The 25004-nt window shown below is 35.0% G+C and overlaps 1 long non-coding RNA gene across 1 annotated transcript; it reads left to right on the top strand.

Moving 5' to 3' along the window:
* Positions 1-3140: 3140 nt before the first annotated feature.
* On the top strand, positions 3141-20495 carry LOC141379253 (uncharacterized). The gene is made up of 3 exons (XR_012395762.1): positions 3141-4169; positions 4542-5099; positions 19976-20495. It is a non-coding gene; the product is annotated as an uncharacterized lncRNA (long non-coding RNA).
* The last annotated feature ends 4509 nt before the right edge of the window (positions 20496-25004 follow it).

Here is a 25004-nt window from a genome sequence, read left to right on the forward strand (position 1 = left end):
CAACTTGCTTTAACATGTTTAACAGTGCATGAAATGTTGTCTAAAACAAAAAAGAATGATGCATTTTATGGCTGGATCTGGTTTTATTACATTCTGAATTGGACGTTGAAAATGAGCTTATCTCAGCCAGCAGAGAGGTCAAATCACAGTAATGCAAACTCAGTCAGAGACATAGATTTTCACTTGCAACTTGCTTTAACAGGTTTAACAGTGCATGAAATGTTGTCTAAAACAAAAAAGAATGATGCATTTTATAGCTGGATCAGGTTTTATCACTTTCTGAATTGGACGTTGAAAATGAGCTTATCTCAGCCAGCAGAGAGATCAAATCACAGTAATGCAAACTCAGTCAGAGACATAGATTTTCACTTGCAACTTGCTTTAACATGTTTAACAGTACATGAAATGTCTAAAACAAAAAAGAATGATGCATTTTATGGCTGGATCTGGTTTTATTACATTCTGAATTGGACGTTGAAAATGAGCTTATCTCAGCCAGCAGAAAGGTCAAATCACAGTAATGCAAACTCAGTCAGAGACATAGATTTTCACTTGCAACTTGCTTTCACATGTTTAACAGTGCATGAAATGTTGTCTAAAACAAAAAAGAATGATGCATTTTATGGCTGGATCTGGTTTTATTACATTCTGAATTGGACGTTGAAAATGAGCTTATCTCAGCCAGCAGAGAGGTCAAATCACAGTAATGCAAACTCAGTCAGAGACATAGATTTTCACTTACAACTTGCTTTAACATGTTTAACAGTGCATGAAATGTTGTCTAAAACAAAAAAGAATGATGCATTTTATAGCTGGATCAGGTTTTATTACATTCTGAATTGGACGTTGAAAATGAGCTTATCTCAGCCAGCAGAGAGGTTAAATCACAGTAATGCAAACTCAGTCAGAGACATAGATTTTCACTTGCAACTTGCTTTAACATGTTTAACAGTGCATGAAATGTTGTCTAAAACAAAAAAGAATGATGCATTTTATAGCTGGATCAGGTTTTATTACATTCTGAATTGGACGTTGAAAATGAGCTTATCTCAGCCAGCAGAGAGGTCAAATCACAGTAATGCAAACTCAGTCAGAGACATAGATTTTCACTTGCAACTTGCTTTAACATGTTTAACAGTGCATGAAATGTTGTCTAAAACAAAAAAGAATGATGCATTTTATGGCTGGATCTGGTTTTATTACATTCTGAATTGGACGTTGAAAATGAGCTTATCTCAGCCAGCAGAGAGGTCAAATCACAGTAATGCAAACTCAGTCTGAGACATAGATTTTCACTTGCAACTTGCTTTAACATGTTTAACAGTGCATGAAATGTTGTCTAAAACAAAAAAGATTGATGCATTTAATAGCTGGATCAGGTTTTATTACATTTTGAATTGGACGTTGAAAATGAGCTTATCTCAGCCAGCAGAGAGGTCAAATCACAGTAATGCAAACTCAGTCAGAGACATAGATTTTCACTTGCAACTTGCTTTAACATGTTTAACAGTGCATGAAATGTTGTCTAAAACAAAAAAGAATGATGCATTTTATGGCTGGATCTGGTTTTATTACATTCTGAATTGGACGTTGAAAATGAGCTTATCTCAGCCAGCAGAGAGGTCAAATCACAGTAATGCAAACTCAGTCTGAGACATAGATTTTCACTTGCAACTTGCTTTAACATGTTTAACAGTGCATGAAATGTTGTCTAAAACAAAAAAGATTGATGCATTTTATAGCTGGATCAGGTTTTATTACATTCTGAATTGGACGTTGAAAATGAGCTTATCTCAGCCAGCAGAGAGGTCAAATCACAGTAATGCAAACTCAGTCAGAGACATAGATTTTCACTTGCAACTTGCTTTAACATGTTTAACAGTGCATGAAATGTTGTCTAAAACAAAAAAGAATGATGCATTTTATAGCTGGATCAGGTTTTATTACATTCTGAATTGGACGTTGAAAATGAGCTTATCTCAGCCAGCAGAGAGGTCAAATCACAGTAATGCAAACTCAGTCAGAGACATAGATTTTCACTTGCAACTTGCTTTAACATGTTTAACAGTGCATGAAATGTTGTCTAAAACAAAAAAGAATGATGCATTTTATGGCTGGATCTGGTTTTATTACATTCTGAATTGGACGTTGAAAATGAGCTTATCTCAGCCAGCAGAGAGGTCAAATCACAGTAATGCAAACTCAGTCAGAGACATAGATTTTCACTTGCAACTTGCTTTAACATGTTTAACAGTGCATGAAATGTTGTCTAAAACAAAAAAGAATGATGCATTTTATAGCTGGATCAGGTTTTATCACTTTCTGAATTGGACGTTGAAAATGAGCTTATCTCAGCCAGCAGAGAGATCAAATCACAGTAATGCAAACTCAGTCAGAGACATAGATTTTCACTTGCAACTTGCTTTAACATGTTTAACAGTGCATGAAATGTTGTCTAAAACAAAAAAGAATGATGCATTTTATAGCTGGATCAGGTTTTATTACATTCTGAATTGGACGTTGAAAATGAGCTTATCTCAGCTAGCAGAGAGGTCAAATCACAGTAATGCAAACTCAGTCAGAGACATAGATTTTCACTTGCAACTTGCTTTAACATGTTTAACAGTGCATGAAATGTTGTCTAAAACAAAAAAGAATGATGCATTTTATAGCTGGATCAGGTTTTATCACTTTCTGAATTGGACGTTGAAAATGAGCTTATCTCAGCCAGCAGAGAGGTCAAATCACAGTAATGCAAACTCAGTCAGAGACATAGATTTTCACTTGCAACTTGCTTTAACATGTTTAACAGTGCATGAAATGTTGTCTAAAACAAAAAAGAATGATGCATTTTATAGCTGGATCAGGTTTTATTACATTCTGAATTGGACGTTGAAAATGAGCTTATCTCAGCCAGCAGAGAGGTCAAATCACAGTAATGCAAACTCAGTCAGAGACATAGATTTTCACTTGCAACTTGCTTTAACATGTTTAACAGTGCATGAAATGTTGTCTAAAACAAAAAAGAATGATGCATTTTATGGCTGGATCTGTTTTTATCACTTTCTGAAATGGACGTTGAAAATGAGCTTATCTCAGCCAGCAGAGAGGTCAAATCACAGTAATGCAAACTCAGTCAGAGACATAGATTTTCACTTGCAACTTGCTTTAACATGTTTAACAGTGCATGAAATGTTGTCTAAAACAAAAAAGAATGATGCATTTTATAGCTGGATCAGGTTTTATTACATTCTGAATTGGACGTTGAAAATGAGCTTATCTCAGCCAGCAGAGAGGTCAAATCACAGTAATGCAAACTTAGTCAGAGACATAGATTTTCACTTACAACTTGCTTTAACATGTTTAACAGTGCATGAAATGTTGTCTAAATTAAAAAAGAATGATGCATTTTATAGCTGGATCAGGTTTTATTACATTCTGAATTGGACGTTGAAAATGAGCTTATCTCAGCCAGCAGAGAGGTTAAATCACAGTAATGCAAACTCAGTCAGAGACATAGATTTTCACTTGCAACTTGCTTTAACATGTTTAACAGTGCATGAAATGTTGTCTAAAACAAAAAAGAATGATGCATTTTATGTCTGGATCAATTTTTATCACTTTCTGAATTGGACGTTGAAAATGAGCTTATCTCAGCCAGCAGAGAGGTCAAATCACAGTAATGCAAACTCAGTCAGAGACATAGATTTTCACTTGCAACTTGCTTTAACATGTTTAACAGTGCATGAAATGTTGTCTAAAACAAAAAAGAATGATGCATTTTATAGCTGGATCAGGTTTTATTACATTCTGAATTGGACGTTGAAAATGAGCTTATCTCAGCCAGCAGAGAGGTCAAATCACAGTAATGCAAACTCAGTCAGAGACATAGATTTTCACTTGCAACTTGCTTTAACATGTTTAACAGTGCATGAAATGTTGTCTAAAACAAAAAAGAATGATGCATTTTATGGCTGGATCTGTTTTTATCACTTTCTGAAATGGACGTTGAAAATGAGCTTATCTCAGCCAGCAGAGAGGTCAAATCACAGTAATGCAAACTCAGTCAGAGACATAGATTTTCACTTGCAACTTGCTTTAACATGTTTAACAGTGCATGAAATGTTGTCTAAAACAAAAAAGAATGATGCATTTTATAGCTGGATCAGGTTTTATTACATTCTGAATTGGACGTTGAAAATGAGCTTATCTCAGCCAGCAGAGAGGTCAAATCACAGTAATGCAAACTCAGTCAGAGACATAGATTTTCACTTGCAACTTGCTTTAACATGTTTAACAGTGCATGAAATGTTGTCTAAAACAAAAAAGAATGATGCATTTTATGGCTGGATCTGGTTTTATTACATTCTGAATTGGACGTTGAAAATGAGCTTATCTCAGCCAGCAGAGAGGTCAAATCACAGTAATGCAAACTCAGTCTGAGACATAGATTTTCACTTGCAACTTGCTTTAACATGTTTAACAGTGCATGAAATGTTGTCTAAAACAAAAAAGATTGATGCATTTAATAGCTGGATCAGGTTTTATTACATTCTGAATTGGACGTTGAAAATGAGCTTATCTCAGCCAGCAGAGAGGTCAAATCACAGTAATGCAAACTCAGTCAGAGACATAGATTTTCACTTGCAACTTGCTTTAACATGTTTAACAGTACATGAAATGTTGTCTAAAACAAAAAAGAATGATGCATTTTATGGCTGGATCTGGTTTTATTACATTCTGAATTGGACGTTGAAAATGAGCTTATCTCAGCCAGCAGAAAGGTCAAATCACAGTAATGCAAACTCAGTCAGAGACATAGATTTTCACTTGCAACTTGCTTTCACATGTTTAACAGTGCATGAAATGTTGTCTAAAACAAAAAAGAATGATGCATTTTATGGCTGGATCTGGTTTTATTACATTCTGAATTGGACGTTGAAAATGAGCTTATCTCAGCCAGCAGAGAGGTCAAATCACAGTAATGCAAACTCAGTCAGAGACATAGATTTTCACTTACAACTTGCTTTAACATGTTTAACAGTGCATGAAATGTTGTCTAAAACAAAAAAGAATGATGCATTTTATAGCTGGATCAGGTTTTATTACATTCTGAATTGGACGTTGAAAATGAGCTTATCTCAGCCAGCAGAGAGGTTAAATCACAGTAATGCAAACTCAGTCAGAGACATAGATTTTCACTTGCAACTTGCTTTAACATGTTTAACAGTGCATGAAATGTTGTCTAAAACAAAAAAGAATGATGCATTTTATAGCTGGATCAGGTTTTATTACATTCTGAATTGGACGTTGAAAATGAGCTTATCTCAGCCAGCAGAGAGGTCAAATCACAGTAATGCAAACTCAGTCAGAGACATAGATTTTCACTTGCAACTTGCTTTAACATGTTTAACAGTGCATGAAATGTTGTCTAAAACAAAAAAGAATGATGCATTTTATGGCTGGATCTGGTTTTATTACATTCTGAATTGGACGTTGAAAATGAGCTTATCTCAGCCAGCAGAGAGGTCAAATCACAGTAATGCAAACTCAGTCTGAGACATAGATTTTCACTTGCAACTTGCTTTAACATGTTTAACAGTGCATGAAATGTTGTCTAAAACAAAAAAGATTGATGCATTTAATAGCTGGATCAGGTTTTATTACATTCTGAATTGGACGTTGAAAATGAGCTTATCTCAGCCAGCAGAGAGGTCAAATCACAGTAATGCAAACTCAGTCAGAGACATAGATTTTCACTTGCAACTTGCTTTAACATGTTTAACAGTGCATGAAATGTTGTCTAAAACAAAAAAGAATTATGCATTTTATGGCTGGATCTGGTTTTATTACATTCTGAATTGGACGTTGAAAATGAGCTTATCTCAGCCAGCAGAGAGGTCAAATCACAGTAATGCAAACTCAGTCAGAGACATAGATTTTCACTTGCAACTTGCTTTAACATGTTTAACAGTGCATGAAATGTTGTCTAAAACAAAAAAGAATGATGCATTTTATGGCTGGATCTGGTTTTATTACATTCTGAATTGGACGTTGAAAATGAGCTTATCTCAGCCAGCAGAGAGGTCAAATCACAGTAATGCAAACTCAGTCAGAGACATAGATTTTCACTTGCAACTTGCTTTAACATGTTTAACAGTGCATGAAATGTTGTCTAAAACAAAAAAGAATGATGCATTTTATGGCTGGATCTGGTTTTATTACATTCTGAATTGGACGTTGAAAATGAGCTTATCTCAGCCAGCAGAGAGGTCAAATCACAGTAATGCAAACTCAGTCAGAGACATAGATTTTCACTTGCAACTTGCTTTAACATGTTTAACAGTGCATGAAATGTTGTCTAAAACAAAAAAGAATGATGCATTTTATAGCTGGATCAGGTTTTATTACATTCTGAATTGGACGTTGAAAATGAGCTTATCTCAGCCAGCAGAGGTCAAATCACAGTAATGCAAACTCAGTCAGAGACATAGATTTTCACTTGCAACTTGCTTTAACATGTTTAACAGTGCATGAAATGTTGTCTAAAACAAAAAAGAATGATGCATTTTATAGCTGGATCTGTTTTTATCACTTTCTGAATTGGACGTTGAAAATGAGCTTATCTCAGCCAGCAGAGAGGTCAAATCACAGTAATGCAAACTCAGTCAGAGACATAGATTTTCACTTGCAACTTGCTTTAACATGTTTAACAGTGCATGAAATGTTGTCTAAAACAAAAAAGAATGATGCATTTTATAGCTGGATCAGGTTTTATTACATTCTGAATTGGACGTTGAAAATGAGCTTATCTCAGCCAGCAGAGAGGTCAAATCACAGTAATGCAAACTCAGTCAGAGACATAGATTTTCACTTGCAACTTGCTTTAACATGTTTAACAGTGCATGAAATGTTGTCTAAAACAAAAAAGAATGATGCATTTTATGGCTGGATCTGTTTTTATCACTTTCTGAAATGGACGTTGAAAATGAGCTTATCTCAGCCAGCAGAGAGGTCAAATCACAGTAATGCAAACTCAGTCAGAGACATAGATTTTCACTTGCAACTTGCTTTAACATGTTTAACAGTGCATGAAATGTTGTCTAAAACAAAAAAGAATGATGCATTTTATAGCTGGATCAGGTTTTATTACATTCTGAATTGGACGTTGAAAATGAGCTTATCTCAGCCAGCAGAGAGGTCAAATCACAGTAATGCAAACTTAGTCAGAGACATAGATTTTCACTTGCAACTTGCTTTAACATGTTTAACAGTGCATGAAATGTTGTCTAAAACAAAAAAGAATGATGCATTTTATGGCTGGATCTGGTTTTATTACATTCTGAATTGGACGTTGAAAATGAGCTTATCTCAGCCAGCAGAGAGGTCAAATCACAGTAATGCAAACTCAGTCAGAGACATAGATTTTCACTTGCAACTTGCTTTAACATGTTTAACAGTGCATGAAATGTTGTCTAAAACAAAAAAGAATGATGCATTTTATGGCTGGATCAGATTTTATTACATTCTGAATTGGACGTTGAAAATGAGCTTATCTCAGCCAGCAGAGAGGTCAAATCACAGTAATGCAAACTCAGTCAGAGACATAGATTTTCACTTGCAACTTGCTTTAACATGTTTAACAGTGCATGAAATGTTGTCTAAAACAAAAAAGAATGATGCATTTTATGGCTGGATCTGGTTTTATTACATTCTGAATTGGACGTTGAAAATGAGCTTATCTCAGCCAGCAGAGAGGTCAAATCACAGTAATGCAAACTCAGTCTGAGACATAGATTTTCACTTGCAACTTGCTTTAACATGTTTAACAGTGCATGAAATGTTGTCTAAAACAAAAAAGAWTGATGCATTTAATAGCTGGATCAGGTTTTATTACATTCTGAATTGGACGTTGAAAATGAGCTTATCTCAGCCAGCAGAGAGGTCAAATCACAGTAATGCAAACTCAGTCAGAGACATAGATTTTCACTTGCAACTTGCTTTAACATGTTTAACAGTGCATGAAATGTTGTCTAAAACAAAAAAGAATGATGCATTTTATGGCTGGATCTGGTTTTATTACATTCTGAATTGGACGTTGAAAATGAGCTTATCTCAGCCAGCAGAGAGGTCAAATCACAGTAATGCAAACTCAGTCAGAGACATAGATTTTCACTTGCAACTTGCTTTAACATGTTTAACAGTGCATGAAATGTTGTCTAAAACAAAAAAGAATGATGCATTTTATGGCTGGATCTGGTTTTATTACATTCTGAATTGGACGTTGAAAATGAGCTTATCTCAGCCAGCAGAGAGGTCAAATCACAGTAATGCAAACTCAGTCAGAGACATAGATTTTCACTTGCAACTTGCTTTAACATGTTTAACAGTGCATGAAATGTTGTCTAAAACAAAAAAGAATGATGCATTTTATAGCTGGATCAGGTTTTATTACATTCTGAATTGGACGTTGAAAATGAGCTTATCTCAGCCAGCAGAGGTCAAATCACAGTAATGCAAACTCAGTCAGAGACATAGATTTTCACTTGCAACTTGCTTTAACATGTTTAACAGTGCATGAAATGTTGTCTAAAACAAAAAAGAATGATGCATTTTATAGCTGGATCTGTTTTTATCACTTTCTGAATTGGACGTTGAAAATGAGCTTATCTCAGCCAGCAGAGAGGTCAAATCACAGTAATGCAAACTCAGTCAGAGACATAGATTTTCACTTGCAACTTGCTTTAACATGTTTAACAGTGCATGAAATGTTGTCTAAAACAAAAAAGAATGATGCATTTTATAGCTGGATCAGGTTTTATTACATTCTGAATTGGACGTTGAAAATGAGCTTATCTCAGCCAGCAGAGAGGTCAAATCACAGTAATGCAAACTCAGTCAGAGACATAGATTTTCACTTGCAACTTGCTTTAACATGTTTAACAGTGCATGAAATGTTGTCTAAAACAAAAAAGAATGATGCATTTTATGGCTGGATCTGTTTTTATCACTTTCTGAAATGGACGTTGAAAATGAGCTTATCTCAGCCAGCAGAGAGGTCAAATCACAGTAATGCAAACTCAGTCAGAGACATAGATTTTCACTTGCAACTTGCTTTAACATGTTTAACAGTGCATGAAATGTTGTCTAAAACAAAAAAGAATGATGCATTTTATAGCTGGATCAGGTTTTATTACATTCTGAATTGGACGTTGAAAATGAGCTTATCTCAGCCAGCAGAGAGGTCAAATCACAGTAATGCAAACTTAGTCAGAGACATAGATTTTCACTTGCAACTTGCTTTAACATGTTTAACAGTGCATGAAATGTTGTCTAAAACAAAAAAGAATGATGCATTTTATGGCTGGATCTGGTTTTATTACATTCTGAATTGGACGTTGAAAATGAGCTTATCTCAGCCAGCAGAGAGGTCAAATCACAGTAATGCAAACTCAGTCAGAGACATAGATTTTCACTTGCAACTTGCTTTAACATGTTTAACAGTGCATGAAATGTTGTCTAAAACAAAAAAGAATGATGCATTTTATGGCTGGATCAGGTTTTATTACATTCTGAATTGGACGTTGAAAATGAGCTTATCTCAGCCAGCAGAGAGGTCAAATCACAGTAATGCAAACTCAGTCAGAGACATAGATTTTCACTTGCAACTTGCTTTAACATGTTTAACAGTGCATGAAATGTTGTCTAAAACAAAAAAGAATGATGCATTTTATAGCTGGATCTGTTTTTATCACTTTCTGAATTGGACGTTGAAAATGAGCTTATCTCAGCCAGCAGAGAGGTCAAATCACAGTAATGCAAACTCAGTCAGAGACATAGATTTTCACTTGCAACTTGCTTTAACATGTTTAACAGTGCATGAAATGTTGTCTAAAACAAAAAAGAATGATGCATTTTATAGCTGGATCAGGTTTTATTACATTCTGAATTGGACGTTGAAAATGAGCTTATCTCAGCCAGCAGAGAGGTCAAATCACAGTAATGCAAACTCAGTCAGAGACATAGATTTTCACTTGCAACTTGCTTTAACATGTTTAACAGTGCATGAAATGTTGTCTAAAACAAAAAAGAATGATGCATTTTATGGCTGGATCTGTTTTTATCACTTTCTGAAATGGACGTTGAAAATGAGCTTATCTCAGCCAGCAGAGAGGTCAAATCACAGTAATGCAAACTCAGTCAGAGACATAGATTTTCACTTGCAACTTGCTTTAACATGTTTAACAGTGCATGAAATGTTGTCTAAAACAAAAAAGAATGATGCATTTTATAGCTGGATCAGGTTTTATTAAATTCTGAATTGGACGTTGAAAATGAGCTTATCTCAGCCAGCAGAGAGGTCAAATCACAGTAATGCAAACTTAGTCAGAGACATAGATTTTCACTTGCAACTTGCTTTAACATGTTTAACAGTGCATGAAATGTTGTCTAAAACAAAAAAGAATGATGCATTTTATGGCTGGATCTGGTTTTATTACATTCTGAATTGGACGTTGAAAATGAGCTTATCTCAGCCAGCAGAGAGGTCAAATCACAGTAATGCAAACTCAGTCAGAGACATAGATTTTCACTTGCAACTTGCTTTAACATGTTTAACAGTGCATGAAATGTTGTCTAAAACAAAAAAGAATGATGCATTTTATGGCTGGATCAGGTTTTATTACATTCTGAATTGGACGTTGAAAATGAGCTTATCTCAGCCAGCAGAGAGGTCAAATCACAGTAATGCAAACTCAGTCAGAGACATAGATTTTCACTTGCAACTTGCTTTAACATGTTTAACAGTGCATGAAATGTTGTCTAAAACAAAAAAGAATGATGCATTTTATAGCTGGATCTGTTTTTATCACTTTCTGAATTGGACGTTGAAAATGAGCTTATCTCAGCCAGCAGAGAGGTCAAATCACAGTAATGCAAACTCAGTCAGAGACATAGATTTTCACTTGCAACTTGCTTTAACATGTTTAACAGTGCATGAAATGTTGTCTAAAACAAAAAAGAATGATGCATTTTATAGCTGGATCAGGTTTTATTACATTCTGAATTGGACGTTGAAAATGAGCTTATCTCAGCCAGCAGAGAGGTCAAATCACAGTAATGCAAACTTAGTCAGAGACATAGATTTTCACTTACAACTTGCTTTAACATGTTTAACAGTGCATGAAATGTTGTCTAAAACAAAAAAGAATGATGCATTTTATAGCTGGATCAGGTTTTATTACATTCTGAATTGGACGTTGAAAATGAGCTTATCTCAGCCAGCAGAGAGGTCAAATCACAGTAATGCAAACTCAGTCAGAGACATAGATTTTCACTTGCAACTTGCTTTAACATGTTTAACAGTGCATGAAATGTTGTCTAAAACAAAAAAGAATGATGCATTTTATGTCTGGATCAATTTTTATCACTTTCTGAATTGGACGTTGAAAATGAGCTTATCTCAGCCAGCAGAGAGGTCAAATCACAGTAATGCAAACTCAGTCAGAGACATAGATTTTCACTTGCAACTTGCTTTAACATGTTTAACAGTGCATGAAATGTTGTCTAAAACAAAAAAGAATGATGCATTTTATGGCTGGATCTGGTTTTATTACATTCTGAATTGGACGTTGAAAATGAGCTTATCTCAGCCAGCAGAGAGGTCAAATCACAGTAATGCAAACTCAGTCAGAGACATAGATTTTCACTTGCAACTTGCTTTAACATGTTTAACAGTGCATGAAATGTTGTCTAAAACAAAAAAGAATGATGCATTTTATGGCTGGATCTGGTTTTATTACATTCTGAATTGGACGTTGAAAATGAGCTTATCTCAGCCAGCAGAGAGGTCAAATCACAGTAATGCAAACTCAGTCAGAGACATAGATTTTCACTTGCAACTTGCTTTAACATGTTTAACAGTGCATGAAATGTTGTCTAAAACAAAAAAGAATGATGCATTTTATAGCTGGATCAGGTTTTATTACATTCTGAATTGGACGTTGAAAATGAGCTTATCTCAGCCAGCAGAGAGGTCAAATCACAGTAATGCAAACTTAGTCAGAGACATAGATTTTCACTTGCAACTTGCTTTAACATGTTTAACAGTGCATGAAATGTTGTCTAAAACAAAAAAGAATGATGCATTTTATAGCTGGATCTGTTTTTATCACTTTCTGAATTGGACGTTGAAAATAAGCTTATCTCAGCCAGCAGAGAGGTCAAATCACAGTAATGCAAACTCAGTCAGAGACATAGATTTTCACTTGCAACTTGCTTTAACATGTTTAACAGTGCATGAAATGTTGTCTAAAACAAAAAAGAATGATGCATTTTATAGCTGGATCAGGTTTTATTACATTCTGAATTGGACGTTGAAAATGAGCTTATCTCAGCCAGCAGAGAGGTCAAATCACAGTAATGCAAACTCAGTCAGAGACATAGATTTTCACTTGCAACTTGCTTTAACATGTTTAACAGTGCATGAAATGTTGTCTAAAACAAAAAAGAATGATGCATTTTATGGCTGGATCTGTTTTTATCACTTTCTGAAATGGACGTTGAAAATGAGCTTATCTCAGCCAGCAGAGAGGTCAAATCACAGTAATGCAAACTCAGTCAGAGACATAGATTTTCACTTGCAACTTGCTTTAACATGTTTAACAGTGCATGAAATGTTGTCTAAAACAAAAAAGAATGATGCATTTTATAGCTGGATCAGGTTTTATTACATTCTGAATTGGACGTTGAAAATGAGCTTATCTCAGCCAGCAGAGAGGTCAAATCACAGTAATGCAAACTTAGTCAGAGACATAGATTTTCACTTGCAACTTGCTTTAACATGTTTAACAGTGCATGAAATGTTGTCTAAAACAAAAAAGAATGATGCATTTTATGGCTGGATCTGGTTTTATTACATTCTGAATTGGACGTTGAAAATGAGCTTATCTCAGCCAGCAGAGAGGTCAAATCACAGTAATGCAAACTCAGTCAGAGACATAGATTTTCACTTGCAACTTGCTTTAACATGTTTAACAGTGCATGAAATGTTGTCTAAAACAAAAAAGAATGATGCATTTTATGGCTGGATCAGGTTTTATTACATTCTGAATTGGACGTTGAAAATGAGCTTATCTCAGCCAGCAGAGAGGTCAAATCACAGTAATGCAAACTCAGTCAGAGACATAGATTTTCACTTGCAACTTGCTTTAACATGTTTAACAGTGCATGAAATGTTGTCTAAAACAAAAAAGAATGATGCATTTTATAGCTGGATCTGTTTTTATCACTTTCTGAATTGGACGTTGAAAATGAGCTTATCTCAGCCAGCAGAGAGGTCAAATCACAGTAATGCAAACTCAGTCAGAGACATAGATTTTCACTTGCAACTTGCTTTAACATGTTTAACAGTGCATGAAATGTTGTCTAAAACAAAAAAGAATGATGCATTTTATAGCTGGATCAGGTTTTATTACATTCTGAATTGGACGTTGAAAATGAGCTTATCTCAGCCAGCAGAGAGGTCAAATCACAGTAATGCAAACTTAGTCAGAGACATAGATTTTCACTTGCAACTTGCTTTAACATGTTTAACAGTGCATGAAATGTTGTCTAAACTAAAAAAGAATGATGCATTTTATGGCTGGATCTGTTTTTATCACTTTCTGAAATGGACGTTGAAAATGAGCTTATCTCAGCCAACAGAGAGGTCAAATCACAGTAATGCAAACTCAGTCAGAGACATAGATTTTCACTTGCAACTTGCTTTAACATGTTTAACAGTGCATGAAATGTTGTCTAAAACAAAAAAGAATGATGCATTTTATGGCTGGATCTGGTTTTATTACATTCTGAATTGGACGTTGAAAATGAGCTTATCTCAGCCAGCAGAGAGGTCAAATCACAGTAATGCAAACTCAGTCAGAGACATAGATTTTCACTTGCAACTTGCTTTAACATGTTTAACAGTGCATGAAATGTTGTCTAAAACAAAAAAGAATGATGCATTTTATGGCTGGATCTGTTTTTATCACTTTCTGAATTGGACGTTGAAAATGAGCTTATCTCAGCCAGCAGAGAGGTCAAATCACAGTAATGCAAACTCAGTCAGAGACATAGATTTTCACTTGCAACTTGCTTTAACATGTTTAACAGTGCATGAAATGTTGTCTAAAACAAAAAAGAATGATGCATTTTATGGCTGGATCTGTTTTTATCACTTTCTGAATTGGACGTTGAAAATGAGCTTATCTCAGCCAGCAGAGAGGTCAAATCACAGTAATGCAAACTCAGTCAGAGACATAGATTTTCACTTGCAACTTGCTTTAACATGTTTAACAGTGCATGAAATGTTGTCTAAAACAAAAAAGAATGATGCATTTTATAGCTGGATCAGGTTTTATTACATTCTGAATTGGACGTTGAAAATGTGCTTATCTCAGCCAGCAGAGAGGTCAAATCACAGTAATGCAAACTCAGTCAGAGACATAGATTTTCACTTGCAACTTGCTTTAACATGTTTAACAGTGCATGAAATGTTGTCTAAAACAAAAAAGAATGATGCATTTTATAGCTGGATCAGGTTTTATTACATTCTGAATTGGACGTTGAAAATGAGCTTATCTCAGCCAGCAGAGAGGTCAAATCACAGTAATGCAAACTCAGTCAGAGACATAGATTTTCACTTGCAACTTGCTTTAACATGTTTAACAGTGCATGAAATGTTGTCTAAAACAAAAAAGAATGATGCATTTTATAGCTGGATCAGGTTTTATCACTTTCTGAATTGGACGTTGAAAATGAGCTTATCTCAGCCAGCAGAGAGGTCAAATCACAGTAATGCAAACTCAGTCAGAGACATAGATTTTCACTTGCAACTTGCTTTAACATGTTTAACAGTGCATGAAATGTTGTCTAAAACAAAAAAGAATGATGCATTTTATAGCTGGATCAGGTTTTATTACATTCTGAATTGGACATTGAAAATGAGCTTATCTCAGCCAGCAGAGAGGTCAAATCACAGTAATGCAAACTCAGTCAGAGACATAGATTTTCACTTGCAACTTGCTTTAATATGTTTAACAGTGCATGAAATGTTGTCTAAAACAAAAAACAATGATGCATTTTATGGCTGGATCTGTTTTTATCACTTTCTGAAATGGACTTTGAAAATGAGCTTATCTCAGCCAGCAGAGAGGTCAAATCACAGTAATGCAAACTCAGTCAGAGACATAGATTTTCACTTGCAACTTGCTTTAACATGTTTAACAGTGCATGAAATGTTGTCTAAAACAAAAAAGAATGATGCATTTTATAGCTGGATCAGGTTTTATTACATTCTGAATTGGACGTTGAAAATGAGCTTATCTCAGCCAGCAGAGAGGTCAAATCACAGTAATGCAAACTTAGTCAGAGACATAGATTTTCACTTGCAACTTGCTTTAACATGTTTAACAGTGCATGAAATGTTGTCTAAATTAAAAAAGAATGATGCATTTTATGGCTGGATCTGTTTTTATCACTTTCTGAAATGGATGTTGAAAATGAGCTTATCTCAGCCAGCAGAGAGGTCAAATCACAGTAATGCAAACTCAATCAGAGACATAGATTTTCACTTGCAACTTGCTTTAACATGTTTGACAGTGCATGAAATGTTGTCTAAAACAAAAAAGAATGATGCATTTTATAGCTGGATCAGGTTTTATTACATTCTGAATTGGACGTTGAAAATGAGCTTATCTCAGCCAGCAGAGAGGTCAAATCACAGTAATGCAAACTCAGTCAGAGACATAGATTTTCACTTGCAACTTGCTTTAACATGTTTAACAGTACATGAAATGTTGTCTAAAACAAAAAAGAATGATGCATTTTATGGCTGGATCTGGTTTTATTACATTCTGAATTGGACGTTGAAAATGAGCTTATCTCAGCCAGCAGAGAGGTCAAATCACAGTAATGCAAACTCAGTCAGAGACATAGATTTTCACTTGCAACTTGCTTTAACATGTTTAACAGTGCATGAAATGTTGTCTAAAACAAAAAAGAAGGATGCATTTTATGGCTGGATCTGGTTTTATTACATTCTGAATTGGACGTTGAAAATGAGCTTATCTCAGCCAGCAGAGAGGTCAAATCACAGTAATGCAAACTCAGTCAGAGACATAGATTTTCACTTACAACTTGCTTTAACATGTTTAACAGTGCATGAAATGTTAACTAAAACAAAAAAGAATGATGCATTTTATAGCTGGATCTGTTTTTATCACTTTCTGAATTGGACGTTGAAAATGAGCTTATCTCAGCCAGCAGAGAGGTCAAATCACAGTAATGCAAACTCAGTCAGAGACATAGATTTTCACTTGCAACTTGCTTTAACATGTTTAACAGTACATGAAATGTTGTCTAAAACAAAAAAGAATGATGCATTTTATGGCTGGATCTGGTTTTATTACATTCTGAATTGGACGTTAAAAATGAGCTTATCTCAGCCAGCAGAGAGGTCAAATCACAGTAATGCAAACTCAGTCTGAGACATAGATTTTCACTTGCAACTTGCTTTAACATGTTTAACAGTGCATGAAATGTTGTCTAAAACAAAAAAGAATGATGCATTTTATAGCTGGATCAGGTTTTATTACATTCTGAATTGGACGTTGAAAATGAGCTTATCTCAGCCAGCAGAGAGGTCAAATCACAGTAATGCAAACTTAGTCAGAGACATAGATTTTCACTTGCAACTTGCTTTAACATGTTTAACAGTGCATGAAATGTTGTCTAATTTAAAAAAGAATGATGCATTTTATGGCTGGATCTGTTTTTATCACTTTCTGAAATGGACGTTGAAAATGAGCTTATCTCAGCCAGCAGAGAGGTCAAATCACAGTAATGCAAACTCAGTCAGAGACATAGATTTTCACTTGCAACTTGCTTTAACATGTTTAACAGTGCATGAAATGTTGTATAAAACAAAAAAGAATGATGCATTTTATGGCTGGATCTGGTTTTATTACATTCTGAATTGGACGTTGAAAATGAGCTTATCTCAGCCAGCAGAGAGGTCAAATCACAGTAATGCAAACTCAGTCAGAGACATAGATTTTCACTTGCAACTTGCTTTAACATGTTTAACAGTGCATGAAATGTTGTCTAAAACAAAAAAGAATGATGCATTTTATGGCTGGATCTGGTTTTATTACATTCTGAATTGGACGTTGAAAATGAGCTTATCTCAGCCAGCAGAGAGGTCAAATCACAGTAATGCAAACTCAGTCAGAGACATAGATTTTCACTTGCAACTTGCTTTAACATGTTTAACAGTGCATGAAATGTTGTCTAAAACAAAAAAGAATGATGCATTTTATAGCTGGATCAGGTTTTATTACATTCTGAATTGGACGTTGAAAATGAGCTTATCTCAGCCAGCAGAGAGGTCAAATCACAGTAATGCAAACTCAGTCAGAGACATAGATTTTCACTTGCAACTTGCTTAAACATGTTTAACAGTGCATGAAATTTTGTCTAAAACAAAAAAGAATGATGCATTTTATAGCTGGATCAGGTTTTATCACTTTCTGAATTGGACGTTGAAAATGAGCTTATCTCAGCCAGCAGAGAGGTCAAATCACAGTAATGCAAACTCAGTCAGAGACATAGATTTTCACTTGCAACTTGCTTTAACATGTTTAACAGTGCATGAAATGTTGTCTAAAACAAAAAAGAATGATGCATTTTATAGCTGGATCAGGTTTTATTACATTCTGAATTGGACGTTGAAAATGAGCTTATCTCAGCCAGCAGAGAGGTCACATCACAGTAATGCAAACTCAGTCAGAGACATAGATTTTCACTTGCAACTTGCTTTAACATGTTTAACAGTGCATGAAATGTTGTCTAAAACAAAAAAGAATGATGCATTTTATGGCTGGATCTGGTTTTATTACATTCTGAATTGGACGTTGAAAATGAGCTTATCTCAGCCAGCAGAGAGGTCAAATCACAGTAATGCAAACTCAGTCAGAGACATAGATTTTCACTTGCAACTTGCTTTAACATGTTTAACAGTGCATGAAATGTTGTCTAAAACAAAAAAGAATGATGCATTTTATGGCTGGATCTGTTTTTATCACTTTCTGAATTGGACGTTGAAAATGAGCTTATCTCAGCCAGCAGAGAGGTCAAATCACAGTAATGCAAACTCAGTCAGAGACATAGATTTTCACTTGCAACTTGCTTTAACATGTTTAACAGTGCATGAAATGTTGTCTAAAACAAAAAAGAATGATGCATTTTATAGCTGGATCAGGTTTTATTACATTCTGAATTGGACGTTGAAAATGAGCTTATCTCAGCCAGCAGAGAGGTCAAATCACAGTAATGCAAACTCAGTCAGAGACATAGATTTTCACTTGCAACTTGCTTTAACATGTTTAACAGTGCATGAAATTTTGTCTAAAACAAAAAAGAATGATGCATTTTATAGCTGGATCAGGTTTTATCACTTTCTGAATTGGACGTTGAAAATGAGCTTATCTCAGCCAGCAGAGAGGTCAAATCACAGTAATGCAAACTCAGTCAGAGACATAGATTTTCACTTGCAACTTGCTTTAACATGTTTAACAGTGCATGAAATGTTGTCTAAAACAAAAAAGAATGATGCATTTTATAGCTGGATCAGGTTTTATTACATTCTGAATTGGACGTTGAAAATGAGCTTATCTCAGCCAGCAGAGAGGTCAAATCACAGTAATGCAAACTCAGTCAGAGACATAGATTTTCACTTGCAACTTGCTTTAACATGTTTAACAGTGCATGAAATTTTGTCTAAAACAAAAAAGAATGATGCATTTTATAGCTGGATCAGGTTTTATCACTTTCTGAATTGGACGTTGAAAATGAGCTTATCTCAGCCAGCAGAGAGGTCAAATCACAGTAATGCAAACTCAGTCAGAGACATAGATTTTCACTTGCAACTTGCTTTAATATGTTTAACAGTGCATGAAATGTTGTCTAAAACAAAAAAGAATGATGCATTTTATGGCTGGATCTGTTTTTATCACTTTCTGAAATGGACGTTGAAAATGAGCTTATCTCAGCCAGCAGAGAGGTCAAATCACAGTAATGCAAACTCAGTCAGAGACATAGATTTTCACTTGCAACTTGCTTTAACATGTTTAACAGTGCATGAAATGTTGTCTAAAACAAAATAGAATGATGCATTTTATAGCTGGATCAGGTTTTATTACATTCTGAATTGGACGTTGAAAATGAGCTTATCTCAGCCAGCAGAGAGGTCAAATCACAGTAATGCAAACTTAGTCAGAGACATAGATTTTCACTTGCAACTTGCTTTAACATGTTTAACAGTGCATGAAATGTTGTCTAAAACAAAAAAGAATGATGCATTTTATAGCTGGATCAGGTTTTATTACATTCTGAATTGGACGTTGAAAATGAGCTTATCTCAGCCAGCAGAGAGGTCAAATCACAGTAATGCAAACTCAGTCAGAGACATAGATTTTCACTTGCAACTTGCTTTAACATGTTTAACAGTGCATGAAATGTTGTCTAAAACAAAAAAGAAGGATGCATTTTATGGCTGGATCAGGTTTTATTACATTCTGAATTGGACGTTGAAAATGAGCTTATCTCAGCCAGCAGAGAGGTCAAATCACAGTAATGCAAACTCAGTCAGAGACATAGATTTTCACTTGCAACTTGCTTTAACATGTTTAACAGTGCATGAAATGTTGTCTAAATAAAAAAAGAATGATGCATTTTATGGCTGGATCTGTTTTTATCACTTTCTGAAATGGACGTTGAAAATGAGCTTATCTCAGCCAGCAGAGAGGTCAAATCACAGTAATGCAAACTCAATCAGAGACATAGATTTTCACTTGCAACTTGCTTTAACATGTTTGACAGTGCATGAAATGTTGTCTAAAACAAAAAAGAATGATGCATTTTATAGCTGGATCAGGTTTTATTTCATTCTGAATTGGACGTTGAAAATGAGCTTATCTCAGCCAGCAGAGAGGTCAAATCACAGTAATGCAAACTCAGTCAGAGACATAGATTTTCACTTGCAACTTGCTTTAACATGTTTAACAGTACATGAAATGTTGTCTAAAACAAAAAAGAATGATGCATTTTATGGCTGGATCTGGTTTTATTACATTCTGAATTGGACGTTGAAAATGAGCTTATCTCAGCCAGCAGAGAGGTCAAATCACAGTAATGCAAACTCAGTCAGAGACATAGATTTTCACTTGCAACTTGCTTTAACATGTTTAACAGTGCATGAAATGTTGTCTAAAACAAAAAAGAAGGATGCATTTTATGGCTGGATCTGGTTTTATTACATTCTGAATTTGACGTTGAAAATGAGCTTATCTCAGCCAGCAGAGAGGTCAAATCACAGTAATGCAAACTCAGTCAGAGACATAGATTTTCACTTACAACTTGCTTTAACATGTTTAACAGTGCATGAAATGTTGTCTAAAACAAAAAAGAATGATGCATTTTATAGCTGGATCAGGTTTTATTACATTCTGAATTGGACGTTGAAAATGAGCTTATCTCAGCCAGCAGAGAGGTCAAATCACAGTAATGCAAACTCAGTCAGAGACATAGATTTTCACTTGCAACTTGCTTTAACATGTTTAACAGTGCATGAAATGTTGTCTAAAACAAAAAAGAATGATGCATTTTATGTCTGGATCAATTTTTATCACTTTCTGAATTGGACGTTGAAAATGAGCTTATCTCAGCCAGCAGAGAGGTCAAATCACAGTAATGCAAACTCAGTCAGAGACATAGATTTTCACTTGCAACTTGCTTTAACATGTTTAACAGTGCATGAAATGTTGTCTAAAACAAAAAAGAATGATGCATTTTATGGCTGGATCTGGTTTTATTACATTCTGAATTGGACGTTGAAAATGAGCTTATCTCAGCCAGCAGAGAGGTCAAATCACAGTAATGCAAACTCAGTCAGAGACATAGATTTTCACTTGCAACTTGCTTTAACATGTTTAACAGTGCATGAAATGTTGTCTAAAACAAAAAAGAATGATGCATTTTATGGCTGGATCTGGTTTTATTACATTCTGAATTGGACGTTGAAAATGAGCTTATCTCAGCCAGCAGAGAGGTCAAATCACAGTAATGCAAACTCAGTCAGAGACATAGATTTTCACTTGCAACTTGCTTTAACATGTTTAACAGTGCATGAAATGTTGTCTAAAACAAAAAAGAATGATGCATTTTATAGCTGGATCAGGTTTTATTACATTCTGAATTGGACGTTGAAAATGAGCTTATCTCAGCCAGCAGAGAGGTCAAATCACAGTAATGCAAACTCAGTCAGAGACATAGATTTTCACTTGCAACTTGCTTTAACATGTTTAACAGTGCATGAAATGTTGTCTAAAACAAAAAAGAATGATGCATTTTATAGCTGGATCTGTTTTTATCACTTTCTGAATTGGACGTTGAAAATGAGCTTATCTCAGCCAGCAGAGAGGTCAAATCACAGTAATGCAAACTCAGTCAGAGACATAGATTTTCACTTGCAACTTGCTTTAACATGTTTAACAGTGCATGAAATGTTGTCTAAAACAAAAAAGAATGATGCATTTTATAGCTGGATCAGGTTTTATTACATTCTGAATTGGACGTTGAAAATGAGCTTATCTCAGCCAGCAGAGAGGTCAAATCACAGTAATGCAAACTCAGTCAGAGACATAGATTTTCACTTGCAACTTGCTTTAACATGTTTAACAGTGCATGAAATGTTGTCTAAAACAAAAAAGAATGATGCATTTTATGGCTGGATCTGTTTTTATCACTTTCTGAAATGGACATTGAAAATGAGCTTATCTCAGCCAGCAGAGAGGTCAAATCACAGTAATGCAAACTCAGTCAGAGACATAGATTTTCACTTGCAACTTGCTTTAACATGTTTAACAGTGCATGAAATGTTGTCTAAAACAAAAAAGAATGATGCATTTTATAGCTGGATCAGGTTTTATTACATTCTGAATTGGACGTTGAAAATGAGCTTATCTCAGCCAGCAGAGAGGTCAAATCACAGTAATGCAAACTTAGTCAGAGACATAGATTTTCACTTGCAACTTGCTTTAACATGTTTAACAGTGCATGAAATGTTGTCTAAAACAAAAAAGAATGATGCATTTTATGGCTGGATCAGGTTTTATTACATTCTGAATTGGACGTTGAAAATGAGCTTATCTCAGCCAGCAGAGAGGTCAAATCACAGTAATGCAAACTCAGTCAGAGACATAGATTTTCACTTGCAACTTGCTTTAACATGTTTAACAGTGCATGAAATGTTGTCTAAAACAAAAAAGAATGATGCATTTTATGGCTGGATCAGGTTTTATTACATTCTGAATTGGACGTTGAAAATGAGCTTATCTCAGCCAGCAGAGAGGTCAAATCACAGTAATGCAAACTCAGTCAGAGACATAGATTTTCACTTGCAACTTGCTTTAACATGTTTAACAGTGCATGAAATGTTGTCTAAAACAAAAAAGAATGATGCATTTTATGTCTGGATCAATTTTTATCACTTTCTGAATTGGACGTTGAAAATGAGCTTATCTCAGCCAGCAGAGAGGTCAAATCACAGTAATGCAAACTCAGTCAGAGACATAGATTTTCACTTGCAACTTGCTTTAACATGTTTAACAGTGCATGAAATGTTGTCTAAAACAAAAAAGAATGATGCATTTTATGGCTGGATCTGGTTTTATTACATTCTGAATTGGACGTTGAAAATGAGCTTATCTCAGCCAGCAGAGAGGTCAAATCACAGTAATGCAAACTCAGTCAGAGACATAGATTTTCACTTGCAACTTGCTTTAACATGTTTAACAGTGCATGAAATGTTGTCTAAAACAAAAAAGAATGATGCATTTTATGGCTGGATCTGGTTTTATTACATTCTGAATTGGACGTTGAAAATGAGCTTATCTCAGCCAGCAGAGAGGTCAAATCACAGTAATGCAAACTCAGTCAGAGACATAGATTTTCACTTGCAACTTGCTTTAACATGTTTAACAGTGCATGAAATGTTGTCTAAAACAAAAAAGAATGATGCATTTTATAGCTGGATCAGGTTTTATTACATTCTGAATTGGACGTTGAAAATGAGCTTATCTCAGCCAGCAGAGAGGTCAAATCACAGTAATGCAAACTCAGTCAGAGACATAGATTTTCACTTGCAACTTGCTTTAACATGTTTAACAGTGCATGAAATGTTGTCTAAAACAAAAAAGAATGATGCATTTTATAGCTGGATCTGTTTTTATCACTTTCTGAATTGGACGTTGAAAATGAGCTTATCTCAGCCAGCAGAGAGGTCAAATCACAGTAATGCAAACTCAGTCAGAGACATAGATTTTCACTTGCAACTTGCTTTAACATGTTTAACAGTGCATGAAATGTTGTCTAAAACAAAAAAGAATGATGCATTTTATAGCTGGATCTGGGTTTTATTACATTCTGAATTGGACGTTGAAAATGAGCTCATCTCAGCCAGCAGAGAGGTCAAATCACAGTAATGCAAACTCAGTCAGAGACATAGATTTTCACTTGCAACTTGCTTTAACATGTTTAACAGTGCATGAAATGTTGTCTAAAACAAAAAAGAATGATGCATTTTATAGCTGGATCAGGTTTTATTACATTCTGAATTGGACGTTGAAAATGAGCTTATCTCAGCCAGCAGAGAGGTCAAATCACAGTAATGCAAACTTAGTCAGAGACATAGATTTTCACTTGCAACTTGCTTTAACATGTTTAACAGTGCATGAAATGTTGTATAAAACAAAAAAGAATGATGCATTTTATGGCTGGATCTGGTTTTATTACATTCTGAATTGGACGTTGAAAATGAGCTTATCTCAGCCAGCAGAGAGGTCAAATCACAGTAATGCAAACTCAGTCAGAGACATAGATTTTCACTTGCAACTTGCTTTAACATGTTTAACAGTGCATGAAATGTTGTCTAAAACAAAAAAGAATGATGCATTTTATAGCTGGATCTGTTTTTATCACTTTCTGAATTGGACGTTGAAAATGAGCTTATCTCAGCCAGCAGAGAGGTCAAATCACAGTAATGCAAACTCAGTCAGAGACATAGATTTTCACTTGCAACTTGCTTTAACATGTTTAACAGTGCATGAAATGTTGTCTAAAACAAAAAAGAATGGTGCATTTTATAGCTGGATCAGGTTTTATTACATTCTGAATTGGACGTTGAAAATGAGCTTATCTCAGCCAGCAGAGAGGTCAAATCACAGTAATGCAAACTTAGTCAGAGACATAGATTTTCACTTGCAACTTGCTTTAACATGTTTAACAGTGCATGAAATGTTGTCTAAAACAAAAAAGAATGATGCATTTTATAGCTGGATCAGGTTTTATTACATTCTGAATTGGACGTTGAAAATGAGCTTATCTCAGCCAGCAGAGAGGTCAAATCACAGTAATGCAAACTCAGTCAGAGACATAGATTTTCACTTGCAACTTGCTTTAACATGTTTAACAGTGCATGAAATGTTGTCTAAAACAAAAAAGAATGATGCATTTTATAGCTGGATCTGGTTTTATTACATTCTGAATTGGACGTTGAAAATGAGCTTATCTCAGCCAGCAGAGAGGTCAAATCACAGTAATGCAAACTTAGTCAGAGACATAGATTTTCACTTGCAACTTGCTTTAACATGTTTAACAGTGCATGAAATGTTGTCTAAATTAAAAAAGAATGATGCATTTTATGGCTGGATCTGGTTTTATCACTTTCTGAAATGGACGTTGAAAATGAGCTTATCTCAGCCAGCAGAGAGGTCAAATCACAGTAATGCAAACTCAGTCAGAGACATAGATTTTCACTTGCAACTTGCTTTAACATGTTTAACAGTGCATGAAATGTTGTCTAAAACAAAAAAGAATGATGCATTTTATAGCTGGATCAGGTTTTA

Source organism: Danio rerio, chromosome 20, assembly GCF_049306965.1.
Source record: "Danio rerio strain Tuebingen ecotype United States chromosome 20, GRCz12tu, whole genome shotgun sequence".
NCBI lineage: Eukaryota > Metazoa > Chordata > Actinopteri > Cypriniformes > Danionidae > Danio > Danio rerio.